The sequence below is a fragment of the Nelumbo lutea genome, chromosome 3 (genome assembly GCF_056320005.1).
Source record: "Nelumbo lutea isolate HS-2025 chromosome 3, American lotus-T2T, whole genome shotgun sequence".
Classification (NCBI taxonomy): Eukaryota; Viridiplantae; Streptophyta; class Magnoliopsida; order Proteales; family Nelumbonaceae; genus Nelumbo; species Nelumbo lutea.
The window spans coordinates 74,407,044-74,428,254 of NC_142686.1; positions in this window are offsets into that span (position 1 = coordinate 74,407,044).

Genomic DNA, 21,211 nt, shown 5'->3' on the forward strand with positions numbered 1-21,211 from the left:
TCGCAATTTGCAGATGATACATTCATTTTTTGTGAGGGTGGAGATCCTAGGAAAGCAAGCTTGAACCTCCTAATTCTTGTTCTCAATAAAAGATTCCCATGGTTCGACAGATGATGAAGCAACAAATCTTCTGCAACCTGACTTTTCATTTAAGCTCAAAAATAACAAACCGTTGTTTCAACTTTCCAGGTATGTAAACCTTTTCTTTTCCTTCTATACTTTGAAAGACAATTGCAGTTTGGAATTTTTATTAAATGTTAAACTTTTTTTCTGTGTTTAGACAGATTTGGTTGACATTTGACTAAAATTACATTTCGATAGACTTACTGTATTTTTCATATTCACCCCAAAGTTTCTGTCGGTAGTTCTTGAGCCTGACATATGTCACACGAAATTTTTTCGACATTTCACGACATTTTAAACCATGATTATAAGAGATGAGACTAATGTAATTGGGGATGATAATGTTGATATCTTTTTCATAAGAATTTGAGCTAGAGTTCTGGTGACACCCTGGCCACAAGGTATTATTAGGAAGATGTAGCTGACAACCTTGTTAATGTCGACAACCCTTTGTTCAACTATCATATGCATCACCATCAAAGAATATGTTCTAATTCATCTCAGTTCTCTTATAGGCACTTCCTTCCAAAGTACGCTCTATACTTCCATCAAGTGTTGTTCCTGTGGTTCTTACCTACCAGAACAAGAACTGGAATATGCTCTATTATGGGGATCGTGCCCTTAAACAATTTGATCCCAGCTGGAGAAATTTTGCAATGGACAACAACCTGAGAACTGGAGATGGCATAATCTTTGAACTTGTAGAGTGCGGTGCTAAGATTGTCAAGTTCAGAGTGCAAATTCTCAGTGGTGACATTCCATCTGATTTCCTAAAAAGGATTGATGGTGAGAGTTTAGAGGCACCTATTTTAATTGAGTAAGATGAGGATTTGTTGATTTAGTGCAAGGATATTTTCTTCATAGCTATTGTGTAATGTTTCCTGAGCTTCATGTTCAATTCCATGTATGTTTTTCTTTTCAACATCATAGAAAGATAATATTTTAATATATGCAGATTGAGGTTCTCGATATAAATGTGCCTAGTAGAAACATGTACTTGCTGTCTTTTTCATTTTTACTTTTTAACTCTTTAAAATCAATTTCTGCATCTTGCAGTAATTTGTTTCTTGACATATCTATGGACTTCTGTTGAATAAGCCATTGGTAAACAAATTTTAAACGATTGTCATGAACTGCTAGTCTTATTATTACTTTATCTAGTTTTAGGTTTGGAAGGTTAAAAGCCCTCCTTATTTGATTGTTTGACCTTAACTAAAGAATTGCCCCAGGATTATGTGATTTGATTTTACTTCATGGTCGCATGAATGTATTATTGATCATGAGAATAATATATCTTTCCATTAGATATTTCACAGAATTTGTTGGTAAGATTTTCCTTAACTAATATCTAATTGTAGATGAATTTAAGTTTACTCAAGGATGAGGCTTGTTAGTCAGTACTCAGTACAACATTGCTAGCTTTTACTACTAATCTTGTAATATTTTTCCTTTTAGCTTGATCTGTATTTTCTTACTGCTAATGTTTGTAAATTTTGCTTTTTAAATTATTTTCTACAAATTACACTTACTTACTCGGTATGAGGTATGAGAATGGTTGAGATAATTTGAGTTTAATAAGGATAATTGGTGTGTGGTGTTTTGATTGCGGTAGGGTCAGGGTGAGATCAATTTGATGGACAGTGGAACTTATCTTTGTTAAGCAAGTAGCTCAGTTGTCAATGGTAACATAATCACTGTAATCCATATTATAATGGTGGCTGAAATTCTTTCCTTCTTTTCTTCTCTCTTTTTTTATTATTCGTCTTTTTGCTTTATTCTCAAGCAATCAATTATTGTTGGCTGGTGACCAAAAAAAAATTATTGTTGGCTATTGTACAAGTTGGTATCAAAGTAATATTGCACTTTTCCTGAAGTACGTCACTGTCACCATTTATACAGATGATGTCACCAGATGTATGGTTGATCTTCAGCCCATTAGAAAACCCTATATTCTGGTAAGGTTTGATTTTAGGGTCATTTTCAAGCAAGTTGCAGATTGGTTTGAAGCCATTTCCTTTTTTTATTTATTGATTTTACATGAAGATACAGATTTGATTGTAGTAACTAGTTCGTCATCATGCAAGAATCTTTCTTTTCTTTTTTATGTTTTCATGGGGCTAAACAATGGGAGGTAGCCCATCAAACCCATGAACCTCCAACCCTGGTGAAGGCAGGACTCCATCTTAAGTTTCACTACAACTAGCCTGAGCCCATACCAACTAAGCCAGCCGGTCAGTACCTTCATGCGTGAATCTTTCGGATTATGATCACCTGTACTTGATCTGAGTCACTTTTTGGAATAGAACAAAAGAAAATTTTTCTGTTGCAGAATTAATACTTTGGATTTTTTCTTGCTATCTATATTTTTGCCCTGCCTAAAGTTTTTTTTTTTGAGCTTTGCTTTTTGCCTATGTTCTCTCATGCTATGAGTTGTTGCTGGTTTCTGAATATTGTTTTTGGTTGCTTATGTTTCGTACATCTTCCTTCTTGTGAACATTTCAAATTGTTTGCTCAATCTGTTATGTGTAGATTTATAGGGAATAGATTAGATCACAAGAGTTTTCTATGTTATGATTTTCTATCCATCATATTCATATTTCTCGGAATGTTGTGTTTCTGCAATATATCTCTTTCTTTGCTAGAGTTGCTAGATTGCTTGCACCCTCTATCTCTATTTGCAGAACTTTGATTCCAAGGGTCTTTCTCCTCCAACTGTGAAGGACCTTCTATCTTGTCTTCTCTCACAAGTGCCTATGTGCTCTAGACCCTACGCCTACAACCCCCTTCCTTCCAATCTTGAACATCATCCATCTGCTCCTCCAGTAAGTGATGTTCCTTCCTCAAATACTAGTTCTTCCATTTCTATTCATCGTTTTACTTGTATTTTTCGACTATCTGACCATTATGGTTTTCCTTCAAACCGTAGCTCTTTCTCTACTGTCTTATCCTCCACAGATATTTCTTATTCATGCTAGCAAGTCATTAGTAGTACAAAGTGGAAAGAGGCCATGGATGCAGAGATTCATGCTTTACATGAGAATGACACCTAGGACCTTGTGCCTACCCCTCCAGATATCTCTATTGTTGGGAGTCATTGGGTATATATTGTTAAACTAAAGTCATATGGCTCTTTTGTCTGGTATATGGCTTGGTTGGTTGCTTAAGAATACAAGTAAGAGTGTGGAATTGCTTATGAGGAGATGTTTGCTCCAGTTGCTAAAATTACTATAGTCTGTGTCCTTTTAGCTTTGTCTAACGTCCAATCTTGGTCCATTCATCAGTTTGATGTGAAGAATGCCTTCTTCATGGTCAATTGAAGGAGAATGTTTATATGAATCCCCTCCTAGATATTGCAATGATCCTTCTCTAGTTTGTAGGCTAAAGAAGTCCTTATATTGGTTGAAGTAGGCTCCTCAAGCATGGCTTGAAAGGTCATGGGATGTTGTTATTGCAACAGGATACGGTTAAAGCTCCTCTAACTACTTACTCTTTGCTTGTAAGAGACCTTAGGGTATTACTATCCTTTTATTATATGTTGATGATATGCTATTGACTGGGAATGATGATGAGGGGATTCGTGAGTTGAAGTCACTTCATAACCTTTCACATGAAGGATTTGAGTTTTCTTATTTCTTGGGTTTGGAAGTTCGTCATAATGCTTGAGGATATTTTGTGTGCTGACAAAAATGTTCCATTGATCTTGTCAAACTAGCCAACATTACATATAATAAGCATGCTAATACTCCTTTAGAGCTGAATGCTAAGTTGTCCAAATTAGAAGGCCCATTACTTCTTGACGCCACTCTATATAGACAGATTGTGGAGTCTATAATTTATTTTAGTATGATTCGACCTAATATTTCTCATGCTGTTCAAGTTGTAAGTCAGTTTGTCTTTGCTCCTCGTTTGCTTCACTTGACTGTAGTTGCCCAGACACCTATCACTCTACTACTGGGTGGTGTGTGTTTTAGGTGATTCTCTCCTCTCTTGGAAATGCAATATGTAATAAGATTGTTTTCAAGTTTTCTACAAAGCAGAGTATAGGGTGATGTCTTCTGTGTGTAGTGAGCTAGTTTGGCTATAGTCTTTATTTTTGACTCTTGGTGCTCCCAATCCTACACCAATTCCTCTTTATGCAGATAATACTAATGCTATCAAGATTGCATCAAATCCTATTTATCATGAGAGGACTAAGCATATAGAGGTGGATTGTAACTTTATTAGAGAAATGTTCCTTGTTAGGTCTATTACTCATCCTCATGTAGCCTCCAACTTGCAGATTGCTCATATCTTCATAAAGGCTGTCTCGTCCCCAACATCTCTTTCTTGTAGGAAAATTGATGCTTATACCCCTGCATCAGTTTGAGGGTGAGTGTGAAGAGACTTGATAATCATATTAGCATAGCTCTTATTGTACACTATATATCAGCTTTTTTGTTTTATTTTTTCCTTCATTTTCTTTCAGCCCATAAGGGAACTTTTGTAATTATATAGTATGCTATGTTTAATATACAAGAGGCCTTTTGGGGTGGGGTCAACTGATTTTACTCATCACCCCTAGAATTGTTTTTTGCTTTCTCATACTAGGGTTGACATTAAGCACAAAGGGGATGATTGGAAGTGGGCGTGAAGTTGATGGTATTTATCTTCATGATTAGTATCAATGTAGGTGCTAGCATATTATAAGTCTTGTAGTCTTGATGTAGTGATCAGTTGAGTCAAATAATGTTACGGTATTGTTGTCTTGGCCATGTACCTTTAGTTCTTTAAAATTTTTGTTCCCAACTTTTCTTGCTTTGTTCCTTGTCTAGTTCATACTGTGAATTCTACCATGTGTCAAAGCATTGTGGTGCAGTCAATAGTCCTTAAATGGAGTGAGCTCATTAAAGACGACTGATGACAACAAACACTGAGGTAGTGGGCATCTAACTCGGTGAAAGCAACAAGCTTTAAGTTTTGCAACTAGCAAAGGAGATGTCCTTGAACCTCCATTCTAGTGAAGGAATTCTATTTAATGAAAACTTGCTCATTATAGTGTTGAGCAACTTATATAGATGCTATAGCTAACACAAAGTTCAATTTAGTTCCAATGGCCATTTTACCAAACTAGTAAGTATACATTTGCTTTGCACGTGGCAATTTTAGATGATGATAATGATAGTAATAATATATCCAAAATTTTCTATTAACTTTATGATTTTTTGTTTTTTATCATTAATCCGATGTAGATTGCAAAATCGAAATCTAATTACATAAACACCTCGTCCAAAAGAATTGAATGAGGTTAAAATTAGTAGCTATAAATTTACAATTTAAACCTTATAGTTAAATAGGAACTAAATTCAAAAATGAGTATTTTAGTCAAAAGAAAGTTTCACAATCTAATTCATATTTTTAATAGTAGTGTAAATATAGAATTATATATGTGTTCAATTTTTTCTATATTTTTTTTTTGTAATTTTGTGTGTAAAAATAATTTTGATATGTTACACATACCTTTTGTTTAATATGATAAATATATATGATATTAAAAATGTGTCTTAATTTTTTTTGCAAAATTTATGTATTTTTTCATTTTTGTCCTTTTATATTTTATTGATTTTATTATTTGTTTATGACATTAAAGATTAACACATTTAAACCAAAAGTTGAAATATTTATTATTAATTTTTATATTTAATTTTTGGTCAATTTTAAATTATGCATTTCATTTTCATTATCAATGAAAATAATTCTTGTTTATTACACTTATTTTTTATTTGATTAATAAAAATATCATTAATGTGTCTATTTTTTATATACTTTGTTATTTACTATATTTATTTCTATTTTAAATTTTTTTATCACCTAACTATGACTTCATAGGTTGATCAAATTTGATTCGAATGTTGAATTGTCTAGTCACCACTTAGATAAAGAATGGTTTTGTTTTTGAGTTAGTTCTAAAATATATGGATTTATATTGTTAAAAATATTAACATAGATCTAATTAGTAGCATTTATTAGTGAAAATAACTTAAATATAAGATTTAATAAAAGAAAATGATATTTAATACCTCAAGTATAAGACTTAATGAGAGGATTAAATGAGGTGGAAAGTAATAATTGAAGTTACATTTTCAATTATTATTTAAATTATAATAAATGACTTTTATACCCTTTTATATATAGTCCAAAAAAAGGGTAATTTTAGTCCAAAAAAAGTTTCACACTTCATCCACACTTTTATATATAGTATAGATTGGCTCAATAATAAAGGAGAAAACCCTAGGTAGAAGATAAAAATTGGAAATAGCAATCTATATTGGTAGAGGATTGGTGAACTCTGTTTCACGTCGACTGGTTGGTCAGCGAGTTTTGTGCTGATCGTAACAGGTCAGGTCAACAAGCATTATAGGGAAAGAACTCACAAGGCAAACAGAGGAGCCTTGTAGCATGCCCTTGTGTAGGCTTCACAATTTGATATCTCAAACTTAGATCTCAAGGTTTGGAACTCAACTTCGCAGCCTTGTCGATTTATGATCTCGTGAGGCAATGGCCTCGTAGAATTATGACCTTGCGAGGTTGTTATGTATCGAGCGACACCTGGTTTTTGGTTTTCTGATTCGCACAACCTCACAACTTCATGAAATGAGAGTATTTTGGCTTTGCCTATCTCTTCTTTCTTTCTACCGGAATGGGCTAAGACTCTTTCCCTTGGGCTTCGTGGGTTGAACCCTCACTTGTTCTACTTCCATTGGTCTACACCATCCTCTTTGGGTTAAGGAAGCCTCTACCTTGAGCTTGAGATCTCTCCCCATGGTAAGGACACACGTGTTTAAAATTGAACATATTAAAGGTCTTGAAATGAAAGGGAAGCTCAACTTTATAGGTGTTGTCATTGATTTTCTCAATGATACGACAAGGTCCAAGTTTCTTGTGCTGTAATTTGCGAGGTCCATCAACTAGAAATCTTTTAGGGGTTTGGACCACCCATACCAAGTCACCTTCTTCGGAAAAGAGCTTTGACTCTGGCATATATTTCCTTGTGTTTGTTTGAGATCAATGTCTATTTGCTTGAATTTTGTAGTAGGTGTTGGACTCCTCTAGTTGAGCTTTGACTCTGGCACAGATTTCCTTGTGTTTAGAAAGCATATTGTCCACCTTGACATTAGGCCTCATTGGGATTGGGAGTTAAATCAGCTGTAAGGGTCCCACTAGGTTGAACCCATAGACTATTTGGTAGGTGCTTAGATGGGTGTATAAATCATAGGATTCAGACCCTAGGTGTTCATGGTGTCTTCTTCAAGTGATCCAACTGCAACAGATCCGAAAACCCTCTACATCGATTATCTCTTTTCTCTCTCCTCTCTCTAAGTCATTGGCTGATGTTCCTGTTGTCCAGCCGTGTTTGAAGCAAGGAGAACCGACTGTCTTCTTCCCTGATGTTGTTCTTGAAAAATCCTATGAGGTTCTGAAGTGGGCGCTAATCAGAAAGTCTATGCATGGTCGTCCTCCTCTCCTGGAGATGAAGGAGTTTATCTGCAGAACTTTACTGCAGAGAGAGATCTGGGTTACAACGCTTGATCCTAAGCATATCTTAATCATGTTTGCTGATGAAATTGACTCCCAGAAGGTATGGATGCATGAATTTTTCAGAATAAAATCGTTTACTTTCAGATTGTTCAAATGTGTTCCAAAGTTCGGACCTAGCTGGGAACCTTTGGTTGTTCCCATCTGGATCGCATTTCCTTTCTTGCTGGTGATTTTTTTTTTTTTGTTGAAAACCTTTTGTAGTCCATATATATGGCCATTGGCCCTGTGATTAAATTTTACCAAGCTACCATCACTCTCTCTAGAACGTCTGCAGCTAGGGTTTGTGTTGTGCTGGATCTATTGAAGCAACATCTAGCCAGAGTTTGGATCAGTACTGGTTGTGAAGGGTTCTGGCAGGATGTTGTTTATGAGAAACTTCCCTCCTATTGCAATAACTGCCACAAAATTGGCCATGCCCGGGAGGATTGCAAACATAATAAATTCAGGAAAAAATCAAACAAGGGTGATAACACTCAATAGACTGTTTCTAGTGAAAAGCCAGTCCAGAATTATGTTCTAGTGATCAAACCATCAGGGCCTGAGCTTCCTTAGACAAGAAACAAAGAAACACCTATTGAAACTGCTCCTGATTTGACAGCCATGGCCGATGTCAGAATAGATGCTCCCATCACCATCGAGCATTGGACAGAGCCGAGCCAGACAGATTTACAGTTGGTAAATTCCTTAAAGAATGCTATTGAACAACAGACAGATTTTACAGACAAAAATCATGCAGACCTCTCTCGCAAAACTCACATCCCAGTGTCGAAGGATGATGCTCTTCTGCCCAGGAAAACTGACAGGGTTGGAGAGCTCCCTGTAAGACAAGTACAGTCTGAACACAAAAAGGATGGTGTGCGTATCTCTATTGATGATTTAAAAAAATTTCAATAGAGGTTGGGAGACAGAGTAACAGCTTTGTAAAATCTCTTTGAAGGAGAGGATTTGTCTCTCTTTGAGAGTGACAAAACAATAAAGAACATTAACATGGTTCCTACGGCTCAATCTTTAGATATTCCACCTACTCAGGCCATTGAGGATGAGATAGTTGTTAATGCGAAAAAACATAAAGGATCACACTGTTCCGTCATCTGAAAAAAGATGACTAGATCCCAAACGGGCCAAGGTACGCCCTTTTCCTCTCTTAATTGAAGAATATTTTATTCTGGAATATTAGGGGTTTGGGAAACAACCCCACTATTCGTTAGATTAAAAAGTTAAAGAAGTCACATGATGTGGGACTGTTAGCTTTAGCTAAACCCAAAATCTCTACCACCCACATGCATTCTTTCATGCAGAGGTTAAACTTTGGTGGTTATTAGGTGAATAATGGTGCTAATTTTTGGCTGGTAATTTTTTGGCACCCATCCTGGGTGGTTTCCTCTATTTTTTTCCACGGACTCTACTATCTGTTGTTTAGTTGAGGTACTGGGCTTAGACCTGTTTGTGCTTTTTGTTGTGCATGCTAGATGCTCTGTACAGGAACTGAGACAACTTTTGTCAACTCTAACTGTTTCCCTCAATAATATGTCTCTCCCTTGCCTTATGTTGGGTGATTTTAATGCTATTCTTTGACCCGTCTGAGAAGCTAGGGGGTTTCAGCCCAAACCTTCAGTCCATGAGCAATTTTTAGGACTTTGTTTTTGTCGTTGGTTTGCATGATATTGGCTTCAGTGGAAAAGCATTCATTTGGTGTAATGGCTGAGAAGGCCAAGCCTGTGTTTGGGCCCAACATGATCGTTGTCTGGTTGTCTGGTGAGCAGTGACTGGTTGGCAAGCCTTCCTATGGCTCCAGTTATTCATCTGAATAGTTTGTATTTTGACCGTCGGCCTTTGCTATACAAGTTATCTGTAGATACAATCAGAAAGCCTTCTATGTTCAAATTTCAATAGCTGTGGTTGAGCCATAACTCCTTGTATATGGTAAATGGAAATTGGAATCTTTTGGCTCCAGGTATTGCCCTCCAAAGTTTGGTCTTAAACTGAAATGGATTTGTAGAGGTTTGTGAACCTAGAACAAAAGTCTTTGTGGACCTTTTTCAAAACATTAAATTAGCTGAAGATAAGGTGCTTAGAAAAGAAATCGGCCATGCTAAAAGTAATTCTTCGGAAAGTTTGAATAACCTCTGAGGCAAAAAAAATTACATCATTGGCTCTTACAGGAGGAAATTTACTGGAAGAAAAAATCAGGGGTTAAATGGTTACAGGAAGATCGTAATACGAAATTCTTCTATGTGACAGTCAAGGCAAATCAGCGACACACCATGATGAGTGAAGTCACTCTTGAGGACAGGTCTCGGGCAATAGAGCCAGACTAGATAATTTTGGAGGGCACTTGATATTTTGAAAATCTCCTTTCAGCAGAACCTTGTCACATTCCTGAGGGTCTTCTGGATGTTATTCCTTAGGTTATTACAAACTTAGAGAACTTCCAACTCCTCCCTCCAACTGTAGAAGAAATTCAATTAGCAGCTTTTTTTTCCCTTTGTAAGGACGCTTCACCTAGCCCTAATGGTTTCATTGGTTATTTCTACATTTCTTGCTGGGATATTATCTGTAGGGGTGTTACAGCTGTTGTCCAGGATTTCTTTAATGGTATGGATCTTCCGTTAAGTAATACCTCTGCTTACATTTCTTTAATTCCTAAATGCCAGAGCCCTCAAAGTTTTGTTGATTATAGACCAATTAGTGTATGCAATTTTTCCTACAAAGTTATCTAAAAAATTTTGTGGATCAGCTTGGTAGTCATCTGGAGAAATTGATTTCTCCTCAACAGGTTGGATTTATCAAGGGCCATAATATCCTTGATAATATTGATCTGGCTCAGGAGTTAACCCAGGAGATTGACTATAAGGTTAGAGGAAACAATGTTATCATCAAACTGGACATGTTGAAAGCATATGATAGGTTGGATTAGAACTTCCTCTTTCTAGTCTTATCGAAGTTTGGTTTTTTTTTATGAGCGGATTGCCTTGATTCGTAAAGTGGTCTGCAACTGCTGGTTCTCACTTAAGATTGGATGTACATTGTATAGTTTTTTCAAGTCTTCCAGAGTTCTTCGTCAGGGAGATCCCCTATCCCCCTATCTTTCTATAATTGGTAAAGAGGTTCTAAGCAGAGGTTAATCTAATTTATTCTCTAACAATCCGGATATGTTTTATCATGTGTCCAGAGGTTGTTGCTCTGTCTCTCATTGTCTTTATGCTGATGATACAATCATATTCTATAATGGCTTTATTTCTGCCTTAAATAAGTTGATGGGTTTTCTGAATAATTCTGAGATGGGCTTTGGCCAACGGATCAACAAAAGGAAAAGCTACTTCTATTTATTTGCTAAAGCCTCTGAAACCATATGCAATATGATTAATGCTAAATTTGATTCTTGGAAGGGGAAGTTACTCTCAGAAGGTAATCGAATTACTCTTTTAAAGCATGTTCTCTGTTTAATGCCGATTCACCTCCTTATGGCATTTAATATTTCTAAGTCTATCACTAGGGACTTGGAGTGAAGTTTAAACACTTTCTATAGGCTAGGACTGAGTAGTTGAAGCACAATTGGGTCTCGTAGTCCACTGCCTGCAATTCGGTAGAGGCAGGGGGCCTTGGTATAAGGAGTCTTGATGATCTTTGTACAGTGTTTAGACTGAAATCTTTTTGGCTGATGCTCACACAAGAGAGTTGCTGGTCGTCCTATTTCAGAAGGAAACTTTTTTCCAAATGGCATATCCAGGGGGAGTACAAGGGTTCTTCCACCTGGAAAGTTACGACGGAATTATTGGAGAATTTCTTTCACTTTACATCTTGGCATGTATGCTCCGGTGATATTCTTTTTTGGGCAGAGAAATTGGTGGGATCGTAACCTTTTTCACTTTGCTCTCAATCCCAACTCGATAGACTTGGGATTATAGCTCAATGATATCTTGGACAGAAGCAGAACTTGACATTGGGATGGAATTGATCATAATCTCCCTTCACACATAATGTCTCATTTAGCTTCTCTCCTAATTTCTCTTAAGGGAATTTGGAAGCTCACCCCAAATGGCACATTCTCTTGCCGTTCAGCCTGGAGTGCTATTTCTCCACGATGGGTACCTATATTATGGCATTCTCTAGTTTGGAATAACAGAACACCACCAAAAATATCTTTCTTTGCTTGGAAACTTTTGAAAGGTGATATTCCTACAGCTGAGAGTATAAGGAGACTTGGCATCCCGTTAGTTTCAGCTTGTTTGTTGTACTAACTAGAAGATTGAAACTACAAATTACTTGCTTGTTTTTGGTAAGTTGACAATTAAGGTTTGGACAACCTTCAGCACTTTGTATGGTGTTCTTCTTATTCATACTGTCGGCTAAAGACAAAGTGCTTTATTGGTTAGATATGGGCAGCAGTGGTCAATCTCAAATGAAAGAAATAATTGCATCGATCCTTCTCTTTATTATTTGGGAGTATGGAAAGAAAGATGCAAGTGTAAATATGAAGGGCGAACCAAAACAGCAGGTTTGATAATTGCTAAAGTAATGAAATGGATCCACGAAACTTATTGGTAATGCCTACTCAGGATCCAAGTTTTGTGGACAGCTTAACCCTGGCAGCCTTGAGGGTTAGGCCTTTGTAGACTCGTCGTCCATAGAGACTGGTGATTTGGAAATTCCCAAGTCCAGGTTGGTGTAAGGTGAATGTGGATGGAGCCTCCAGAGGTAATCCAGGTATTTCAGGTGGTGGAGTCTTCCGCTCTGACCATGGGCAGTTTATCTTTGCTTTTACTTCATTTTATGACTGCGCAACGAATATAGTAGCAGAATGCCGAGCAATCTGGGATGCTATATATCATGCCAAGAGGCTTGTAGTGGAGTGTGATTCCTTGATTATGATTCAGGTCCTTTCTGGTTTATCTTCACCCCCGTGGACCACGCTTCCTTGGATAGACGACATAACAGAAATATCCGAGGGTGTTCAGATTCACTACACTCGTATTCTCCGATACGGGAATGTGGTGACAGATGGTTTACCTAATTTGGCTTGTGACAAATCAGATAATCTACACTTCGACTCTCAGAATTCGCTTCCATGACACATTCAGTTTTTATTTTTCGATGATGCTTGTAAATAGCTCTTGGTTTGGGTTTTTTGTTTCTTTTTTGATAGCTTCATGCATTGTACTTGGGCTTGGGAGAAGGTGGGTTTTCCTCCCCTGTATTCGTTGAGTTTATTGAATTTTCTAATAAAATCTTAAGGTGACCCCCCTCCACCCGGAGTGAAGTATGGGGATAAAAATAACAAAAAAAAAAAAATGCAAGATTTTTGTAGGAAAAGGATTTGACATAAGATTTGATCAAAATCCCTTGGGATTCATGATTCAAATCGTGGATCGTATCGTAAACCATAAGATTTTGACAATTGGGTTCGAGAGTGAAGGTGTTTGTGGGCCTTGTGATTTAAATATATGACAAACCGAGTAAAATAAGGTAGCATGTTGCTTTAGTTGCACTAGGACAGCTCCAATCTTGACCGTGGAAGCATCGTGTTTGAGCTTGAACAAGATGCTGGTATTAGGGAGTGCTAAGTATTAATGATTTTGTGTTCGATCACGTAGAAAGCTGCCTCAGTCCATTGAAATTTCACCTTGCCTTTCATAAAATCTATTTTAGTGGGCCAAGGTGATGGTTGAAATCCCTAGTGAACCACGAGGCAAGTCCGTGGAAACCCTTGACCCTGTGTATATTCTTTGGAGTTGACTAGTCATTAATTGCAACACCCTTGGACTTATGCACCATGATTCCCTAGACTTGTAGCTCAAAGCCAAGGAAGATGTGCTTCAATTACATGAATGAGCATTTCTTCACACTGTGGAACTTCTTAATGTTCAAAAGATCTAACACTTCGAGTAAATATTATTTGCATTTATTAATATTCCAGCTATAAATAAGAATATTATCAAAATATACAATAACAAATTTGCCTCAAAAATGTTTCAATAATTGATTGATCACCCTAGTCATAAGATTATTTCTATTTTTCATAAACTTGTCAAACAAATAATACATGAATATATGATGGGTATTTGCTACACTAGCAAGTGTACTAGCCACACAAGTACTAAAGTAATGAATAGAGTATTGTTTCCCACAAAAACTTATGCAGCAACTACTAGTAGTATATCAGCCTACTATTATTTGATAAACCGAAATGTATAGCTAACCTAGAACTGAAGTCCTAGCTAACAAACTATCTCTAAGAAATTGGATCAAACACCTTTGTATGCAAGTTGAGAAGATAAGTTAAATATGTACAGAAATTGATTCAGCAATTAGTTCTCTATGTCACACGAGTAGATTAGGATTCAGCCTTGGTTTGGTGAAACCCCAAGACAATGAACAGTCTCTCTCAAGCACATGTTCATTCTATGCATGAGTGATGGTTCTTCTATTTTTAGCAAAAATCTAATCCCCATGCATGCATTAAGATCTAGACATTCTAGGGCATCATTCCAGTTTGAATGAACACCAACCGAATTGTGCAAGTTATTTCTAACTTTGCACTCAATTCGGTTCTTGATTAGCAGATTCGAAATTCTAGAGTCTTTCTCAAACACTCTAGAACTCCCAAGAATCAAGAATAGTTTGTCCAAACAGAATTAATGTTGTCTGAATTCTCTCTCAAGCAATTCAAACATTACAAAGATCAAGATCAATTCGGCTAGCAGACATTACAAAGATCAAGATAAAATTCCTAATCAAGAACGTCAATGTTGCATTTAATCTATTCGAATGAACCTAAAAAGCTAATTACAGATCTGAATTTACAGAAATCATGCTTTAATTATAGTAATAAAGAAAAATTAATGGAGAAAATAACATGAAACTCTAGCTGAATTCGATTACCACTTGTGCAAAAATCAAGGAAGAAGACAATCTAGATTGATCTCCTCCAATGGCTTTTCTTCCAAATTTGAAATCAGCCTCTTCTCCTTGAATCTTTTCCTCCTTTTTCTCTTGTGCACCTTTCTTCCCAAATATTCCAAAAGGAATTCACCCTAAAAGGTCTTGACCCCTTTTCCCCTCTTTCTCTTCTCCTTTTATAGCTTTCTCTTCAGCCCTTTTCTCTCCTCTAGAAAGTTTGGTGCCTTTAGCATCTCTTGAACCTTCTAGAAGTTGTTGTCCCTAGCTTTTCTTGAACTTTCTAGAAGTTGCCGATCCTAGCTTCTCTTGAAATTTCTAGAAGTTGCTGCCCTTAGCTTTTCTTGGGCTGCTCTTGAGCTGCAAATGGGCCTCCTCGCTAGGCCGAATAGGCTCCCTTGGAAGGTTGCGGCTAGGTTCTCTCTTTGGGCATCTCCCAAAGAGTGTAGTATGGGCTTTATGGGCCGAATAGCCCTCCTTTGACCTCTCGGCTGGGTCTTGCTCCCAGTTGGGTTGTATTGCCTCCAATTTGGTCTCTTGTAGCATGGTTTTATGTTCTTTTTCCCCTAGACTTGTCCCCTTTGATAATTTCCTGAAATCATGCTAAATTGAGGTAAGAATTCACACAAATTAGTATTAAAACCATGCATAAACACCATAATTTATATATAAATTATGCACACATCAATATATTAAAAGGTTAAATTTATATAGGAAAGTGATTTTATCGTATTTTTACTCTATATGTACAATATGTAAATAAAAAAATATAAACAAATCCACATTCAACGACTCTTCAACCTATATATGATGGGAAAATAGAGTCAATTTCTAACTTTAAAAAGAATTAATAAATAATTTTATAGTAAGGGATTTAAAAATAATCTCCCTTTGGCAAAACTAAATATAAACTAAAAAATTTCACCTTGCCTTTCACTTTGCCTTTCATACAATCTATTATAGGGGCATGATGATGGTTGAAGTCCTTAATGAATCATTTATAGAAACAGGCACGTCTACGGAAACACCTGACCTTGTATGGATTCTTTGGAGTTGGCTAGTCATTAATTGCCAAAACCTTGGACTTATGTACTTTAATTCCCTAGACTTGTAGCTCAAAGCCAAGGAAGATCTACTTCAGTTGCATGAATGAACATTTCTTCAATTGTCGAACTTTTAATGTTCAAAAGATCAAACACTTTGAGTAAATTTTGCATATATTTATTAGTTTTCCATCTAGAAATAAGAATATAATCGAGATATACGATAGCAAATTTGCCTAAAAAAGGCTGCAATAACAGAGTTATCACCCTTGTAAGATTATTTCTATATTTTACAAACTTGTTAAACAAATAAAACATGAATATATTAAAAGGTTGTATCTCATAGGTTAGTCATTAATTGGAGCTTGTGAGACATCTCCCAATACCCCTGAGCTCTCCTCATCAAGAACAACTTCTTGACGATGATTGTTAAGGATGTAATCATCTTTCAAGAAATGGGCATTTTGACTACAAAACACATTCTGTTCTCCTAGGTCATAGAATAAATAACCCACAGAACCTTTGGGGTAGCCTATGAATGGGCAACGACTGGTCTTTGATTCCAATTTGTCAGTACTCATTCTTTTAACATGTGTCGAACAACCCTAAACCTTTAAGTGTCTTACACTTGGTTTCTTACTGGTCCAAAGTTCATAGGGAGTTTTCGGAACTGATTTGGTTGGAATTCGGTTCAGCATGTATATCGCAGTCTCTAATGTGTAACCCTAAAATGATGTGGGTAATTTCGAGTGTACGAGAAGTGATTGCAGTATATCCAATAAAGTCTGGTTTCTCCTTTCTGACACACCGTTTAACTGTGGTGTAGCAAATACTATCCCATTGTCCTTAAAGTAGTCTCTGAATTCGTCAGAGAGATACTCGTCACCTCGATCACATCAATCTGATCGAAGGGTCTTAATTTCTCTTCCTAACTGTTTCTCGACTTCTAATCTGAATTCTTTAAAATTTTCAAAGGACTCAGACTTGTGTCTCATTAGGTACACGTAACCATACCGAGAATAATCATCGGTAAATGTTATGAAATAAACGTGTTGTTTACGTGTCCTAACATTCATGGAACCATATACATCAGTATGTATAAGGTCAAGTGTGCCTGTACATCTTTCTGAATTACCGTTAAATGGTCGTTTCGTCATTTTACCCTGAAGGCAATGTTCACAGGTTGGAAGATCTTCTACAGTTAGAAAATCCAAAGGACCATCCTTTACCAACCTTGTGATATGATCTATGTTAATGTAACCAAGTTGATAATGCCACAAGCACGTAGGATTAATTGTGTCATGGGTTCTTTTCTTGGGGATATCATCCGACGTAGTTTTGGTTATATTTGTTTGCAGAGAAGGATGGAGAACAGAATATCCATCCGCACACAATTTTGAAATAGAAATCAAATTTCTTCTCAAAGTTCTCTGTATGCGAGGAATTTATTATTTCTTTTAATAGTAGTCATATTACTAAAGAGAACAGAATATCCATCCGCACACAATTTTGAAATAGAAATCAAATTTCTTCTCAAAGTGGGTGCACAAAGACAATCTTTTAATGTAATTAATCATTCTCTGAAATACAATTCTACAGTCCCTATGACTGTAGCTGCAACACTTGCAGAAGTCCCCAAGTAAATAATCACCTCTTCGTCACTCAGTTTTCTGCTTGTTAGGAACTCCTGCAGTGAGTTACATACATGAATTAAAGCCCCAGAGTCAATACACCAAGAAGCAGAAGTCACCAACAAATTGGTTTCTATGACAAAGGATTCGAAATTACCTTGTTTCTTGGTCTTCAGGTACTGAGGACAGTTCCTTTTCCAGTGGTCGGCCTGTTTGCAGAAGTGACAAGCATCTAATGCTTTGTCCTTCCTCTGCCTTTTGGTCTTACTAACTCTCTTCTAAGGCTTCTTCTTTGCCTTCATTTTCTTCTTACTCGATTTTTCAGCTTCAACAAGCATGGCAATGGGCTCATCCTTTTTTATTAGTTCCTCGGCCCTCTAAAACATATTGTTGAGTTCCTGAATGCTAACATTTAGTTTATTCATGTTGTAGTTCATGATGAACTGATTGAAGGAAGAAGATAAAGAATTTAAGATAGCATCAACCTTGGTGACATGATCAAGCCCGGATCCAAGAGCTTCAAGTTCATTGATGTATCCCATCATCTTAAGACAATGGTCATGGACTTGCTGGTTCTTGGACATCTACGCGGTCATAAACTGTTTCAGGACCTTCTAACAAATAGAACGATTCTACTCCTCATACATCATCCTTAGACTATCCAAGATATCATTGGACAATTCGATATGATCAAACTGTCATTGTATAGAATTATCTAAGGAGACTATGATGTAGCATCGGGCAATGGAATTTTTCTCTTCCCATTCTTGATAATTCCTCTTACGGGCCTCAAAAGCCCTATCACCCGAACGTTCTGGGGTAAGAGTTTTAGCTACCTTGTCCAATTTCTCGGATGTTAGGACTAACATAAGGTTACGATACCAGTTAGCGTAATTAGGGCCCTTAAGCTTGTTGTCGTCCAACAATTTAGCGAATTATCCATTTGTCATTTCTAATAAAGGGCAAAGCAAATATTAGTCTATAACCTTATTTGATTCATGCTATCTATATAGATATGACTTTTAATCTATGTTCAATTTTCAATTATTCATCTTTGAGATTTCCCTCCTATCTTAGTGACGGAGACTGCGAATTATGTCTCCGGAAATGTGGAAAATCACATAGGGTGCATGGGGCCAACTATTTTAGCTGCATAACCCCACCACTTTTCTGTGAATGATCATATCCACTCATTTTATGAGCTTTCCCTTTGGCCTCTGTCAAACAAGGTTCATTGCCATTTTAGGTTAAATCTTTCTGTCCAGTGAGTGCTCACACATCATATTCGTGAACGCCAAGGTATCGTGAGAGAGTCTTCCATTTTAAGATAGATCCCTCCCACATCAGTCTATGATGCTTCTATTATCTTATGAAACAATCCAACATATCTAACAACAAATGGATAACCCAATTTATGGTGCAATTCCTCATTACTGAAGAACCCATCTTCATGCTAATGATGAAAGGCCTTTAAAGAGTTCATCATATGAATCTCTCTATCACATGCACTCATATTTCAGTGGAGGGAACGAAAAATTATGCCCTAGTTTAATTTAGGTTAAATCAAAGTGTTTCCACTGACTTTCATAAAGACAGATTTAGATGGGTCTTAGCAAGATAAACCTCCACAGGTCCATCCAACGGCTGTGAAGATTCAAAACTAACATGAGTCTCATAAGTATCCAATTTAAGGGTATTACATAGAAACATACCAGAGATAACATGAATTAATTATGTACTTTATTCATTTACAATAAATGTCAAAATGTACATCAATATGATTGTAGCTCAGATGATATAATCAAGTTTTACTTGAAAGTCAAACAAATCCACATACAATGTAACATTTCTTTAACCTATATATGATAGGAAACTAACTCAATTAATAGTTTTAAATAGCATAAATAAATCAATTTCTTGTAAGGGTTTTAAAAAAAAGTCTCCCTTGGCAAAACTAAATATGAAGAAAATATGACTAAGTAGAGAACTAAGGCTGTTCATGGGTCGGGTTGGGTCGATTTACTGAGATTTTTTCAACTGACCCGACCTGGTCGGGTTACCTGAAATTAAAACCGAAACCGACCTTGTGTTAAACAAAACCGACCTAATCGGTTTGAGTCGGGTTGGGTCGGTTTGGGTCGATTTTGGCTCTAAGTTCAACATGGTAATAAATTGGTATATTGGAGAAAGAAGACTGAAATTTGATGTAAAAAAGGACACCTATTTCTATTAGAGAAAGAAGACTGAAATTGGTAGGGGGGCAGACCAAGTTAGAATAGAAGTTATCAAGAAAATAGAAAGTCAAACTGTATTAGAGAAAGAATATTGAAATTTGTATATTTCAAGAAACCTTCTAATCTAAGTAAAAAATGACACCTAATTCTAATTGTAATTGGTTGCCTATTTGGTGTAAAAGACCATAAAAACTAGGATCATTTGATTCTTTTCTTTAAATTTTTCCAAAAAAATTCCTTGTCTAGTTGTCTTACAATACTTGCCATTAATGTCATTCCTAACTAGAATACTAGAAATTAAGTTAGGTTGTAACTATGATAGAGACAACTTAGTTAAGTAGGAACTAAGTAGGTTGTAACTACTAACTACTAAGTCAGTTTGGTTCGGGTCGGTTTTGGTTTTCACATATGAAAACCAAAACCGACCCAAGCTATTGGTTTATGATTTTTTATAACCCGAAACCTACCAGTGCTGAAGAAAACCCGACCGACTCGGGTTGGGTCGGTCCAGGTTGGTCGGTTTGATTGGGTTGGGTCTTCTTATGAACAGCCCTATAGAGAACTAACTCTTGACTCTTAATTGAAGATATCGTATAAATCAAAGGATTTATGTACCCAATCGTTGGATTCAAACAAAAAATTTAAGGTTCTTGTAGAAAAGAGATTTGAACATTAGAACATACACAAGGAAGCGTCGTGTTAATGTTTCAATGGATTTGAACATAAGAATATACACAACTGAGTAAAATAATGTAGTGTCGTTAATGTTTAACAGTGTGGATGAGGGCAAGGAAGAAGTTAGAATTTTTTGTTAAGGGGGGCCAAAATCTAGAAAATATGGATAGGGGGGGCAAAAGCTAAGAAACATGGATAAGAGGGTCAAAATATAAGTGGAATTTAAATAGGTTTTGTGGGAATTTTGAAGGCATAGGGGCCATGGCTCCCCTCCGCCACCCATTGGCTCCGCCCCTGCTTGGCAAAGTAGGTGTTGTAGTTGAGTTGGGGTCTTGTTTACTTCCTGTTAATAACAACAGCAGGTTGCTTTAGTTGCACCAGAACAACTTCAATCCCGATCGTGGAAGCATCACATTTGAGCTTGATGAAGATGTTGGTGTTAGGGAGTTGCTAGGTCTAGGGCATCAGCGAGTTTATCTTTGATCTTGTAGAAAGCTGACTATACATTGTCTCAGTCCATTGTAATTTCACCTTACCTTCCATATAATCTATTACGGGGTTTCATAATTAAGCTTGAAGTACCTAAGGCTTATTTTGGAAGGAATACAAATACAAATGTTTACAATACAAATACATACAAAATTATACAAAATACAAGATTTTGCACTCTACACATTTGTATTTGTATTTGTATTCCTTCCAAATAGAGCCTAATGGACCATTTATAGGATGAGGCAAGTCCATGGAAACTCCTGACCTCGTATGGATTCTTTGGAGTTGGCTAGTCATTAATTGCGACAACCTTGGACAGTTGGACTTGTCCACTCCTCGACTTGTACCTCAAATCCAAGGAAGATGTTTTTTAGTTGCATGAATGAGCATTTATTCGGATTGAAGAACATGTTAATGTTCAAAACATCAAACACTTTATGGAAATGTCACATGTATTCATTAGTATTCCTACAGAAATAAGCATATCCTCGAAATGTACAACAACAAATTTGCCTAAAAAAGGCACAGTAAACCATTCATC